Source organism: Pundamilia nyererei, unplaced genomic scaffold (genome assembly GCF_000239375.1).
Source record: "Pundamilia nyererei isolate P.nyererei 1_Seehausen unplaced genomic scaffold, PunNye1.0 scaffold00008, whole genome shotgun sequence".
NCBI classification, from domain to species: Eukaryota; Metazoa; Chordata; class Actinopteri; order Cichliformes; family Cichlidae; genus Pundamilia; species Pundamilia nyererei.
Window position 1 is genome coordinate 3,362,631 of NW_005187409.1, and position 3,539 is coordinate 3,366,169.

Genomic DNA, 3,539 nt, shown 5'->3' on the forward strand with positions numbered 1-3,539 from the left:
CCCCCCCCCCCCCCTTTTTAAGTATCCGTAATGAAACGTGCCAATTTATTGAAGGCTCTTCTGCAGGACTGCGGTATTTATAATTTGCTTATTTAGTTATCTTTCCTGGGATTACCTCACTGGGCGTTGGAATAGCCTATTGGTTATAACATTATCTTCTTCCAACTGAGCATGCGCGTTACCTAAAAAATATCAGAATATTTTAGTGTGCATACCTCTGTGACAGTAGGCCCACTGCTGCTGGAAAAGAGCAGAACATAATCATCACCCTAAATGGTAAACATCTCACATTTATATGTTTATTCTAACTAGATGTGTTAGAGTCAGTAATTATAAAGGATTTTTCCATTGTGTAATTTCGTAAATGACCTAGATGCATGGTAATTCTATTCTTATATAAACCAGTAGACATATCACAGCCCAGTCTTTTTTCTCTCTCTGTGTATGTGCGTGTAGCAAAGTTGAGTGATTTTTTTTAGTCCATGATGTCTGGCCTGTGGCCCACACTATGTTTGGCCGGCTTAGGCCGCTAGTGCTATAGACAAGTTTGTGGACTTGAAATTAACTCAGTAGTGACCAGACAGAAGTATAACCTTAATCTCTCCTAAAATGGAAAAGCTGCATCCGAATGCCACTGTATGTAATCCTGTTTTCAGTATTTACATTTTAAAATGTAAAGTAAAGTGATCAATGTATCCCAGAGGCACAATTACATGGATGATTCTGTGATTCACTGTTTTGGATAAATAGACAATGTGAAGATTGAACTTCCACATTTTGCTGTGGTTTAAATGTGTCATGTCTGTTGCTTGATTTATTAAGAAAATGAATTGTGGTGCTTTGTGTGTTGAATAAGGGTGCATTCTCTATCACTTTTCCCACTTCTCTTATGTTCGACGGAGCTTAAAACACTACAGTGGCTCAGGTTCGCATTCACTCGAACATCCAGTAAATTTAATAGAGTCTGAGAATAATAGAGGTTCTTTTATTTGTTCCAGTTCTGCTATTTGTCTTCATAACATGTGCATCCACTTATTTTCAGAATGCATAGTGCTTTCACAAAGCAAAAATTTACATTATGCTTTGTGTTTTCAAAACACATGGAGCTGCAACAAATGCTGTTTTAGTTTTTCCTGCACATGTAGCAGCTGATAATGAGAAGGATTTTCTCATCATATTGCTTTACAATACAAACGGTAATTTAACTGTCTTGTAATATAGAATTTCACAGTGCCTGTATTACATTGATACTAGGCATGTTTTTGTGCTATGCATGTGTTTAGTTTTTTCAATTCTCATGTTTTTCAGTGGCGAAATGTTTCCGCAGTTCCATATTTTCGTCATTTATTTCATTACAGGCTCATAACTGTATGTAATACAATAATAACTGTGCAGATCGTTGTATGTGTTTCATAGATTATATGGTCAGTTGGGCCTTGACTGACTACAGCACATGGAGTTTGCCTTCATATGGCTGATGGAGAGGGCTAAATGACTTCTTGCTGTGATTTGCTCGAGCATCTGTCTCCAAATGGACTCATCCCAAACCTGTTAATTCATCTAAATTTCATAAAGTCATGGCAAGACTGTGCACTGCCATCCCTCATCAATTATAATATTTCAGCGCACTCCACACTAATGCATGCAGTTGTTTAAACAGCCACACAAACCCACATACACACGTTCTTATTACTACAAGAAAACACAAACACAGCTCACACAATCACAAATGAATATGGATACTTGAAATCATTTTGTTTTTGGTTTCCATTTGAAGTTTTTTTTTATTATTATTATTATTATTTATATCTTGTGTTACATTACAGCATTCACCATGTGTAACGCTAGTGATTTGTATACAGATAGTGACTAGATTATTAAAGAAAAGCAGCCATATTATTATAATATAGCCTACAACAGGCTACATTTCATTTTAATATGTGTGTGTTTATGTGTGTGTGTGTGTGTGTGGTGGTGCTTGTTTTTCCCTTTTGTGTGCAAATAGTTTTCCCCAAAAAGGGTCTTATTTAATAAAAAAAAAAATAGACTTCTTCTCATCACCATTCAAGGTTAAATTAACTGAACTTGCTGAATTTTCAGTCCAGTCTATAACATTGCTTCGTATTCAGTAAGCCTTGAATTTAAACTGGCATTTGACTTGTCTTCCATTTTTTCTCTGCATTGCGCCTTTATAATATATTTGATTCATATTGACTAAGAGCGACTTGGAGCGACATGGACCTTGTGGCTGTAAAAACTATGCCCTGACATGAATGTTTTGATTGTTGCAAGTGATATTTCACATGCAGCAGTCACCAGAATTTCATCTGCCTTGTCAAACAGCCAGCATAAACCAGACTTATAAGGCTGCAGGGCTGGAGGAGATTTCAGATGTCAAAATGCTTACATTTCTTACAAAGTAGATATTTGACCTGAAGTTTTGTACATTGACGTGCAATTTTCAAATTAGTTGTTTGTCATAATAACATTGCATGTGCGTAAAGCAACATTGCAAACCCCTAACCAAATAAACACTGTTTACTGTCGTTGCCATTGCTTCCAATTTTATGATTTATTGTTTGAAGGTAACCTCTCACAATATTTATCTCATGAAATTAAAAAATTGTTACATTTATGTAATATTTAAAGCAGGTACACTAACTAACTGAAGAGCTCACATTTCCTTGCTATAGCACAAAAATGGGGCAAATATTAAAAAGGCCTATTAATTGTTAGATATGTGTAAGCCTTTGTCTCAAACTTAACTTGCTGAAAGGGTATACCTGAACAGCCTCAAAATCAGCATATGAATTTAAGTCCTTAAAGTGCAGCTACTCTAAACAGTTTCCCTTTGTTTCCTGTAAATGAGGAACAGGGGTTATTTGAGGTCTCTCAGGCTTTTATGCCATCTGAATATATGATTGGAAACTTTCAGTTTATTGGCCATTAAACCTCGATTTTTTTCGGAAATGTATCAGGTTAAAGGTTGATAAACATGAGCGTCCATTACAATCCTCACGGAATTAGGCCAGGTCTGGGAATGTCTACTATTTTCCAGCATTTAATGTCAAGTGGGCCCCTTGCTTTGTCTCTGCATAGGACCCACTGCAGGTGACGTCAGAAAGTTTTTTTTTTTTTTTGCACGTTGATTATACCACCAGCTCAAGTCTTTGGAAATAAGAGGGGTTTTCACCTTAAACCTGCAAGCTGCAGTTCGGATCTTACGCCGAGTTGTGTAGATTGAAATAAAAGTAACAGATAAAAGAATCAGGCTAAAGTGGTTAGGGTGGAAAAAAACCCCAAAAAGCTGCGTGTTTATCGAACCAGAGCCACGTCAAAGCTCGAAAACGTGCAGAAATATGTGTTGCAGTTCAGCAGCGTGGGGAGCTTGAAGCTCGCTGTCCTCACAGCACCCCAAAGTAAGAAAGTTTATCTGAGTTTCCTAGGAACAGTGGAGCCTATCCACTGCTGTTCGTCACGTTTCATAATCTGCATTTTACGTAACCATTTTCACATTTGTGCCAGCCTGCACGACGGTG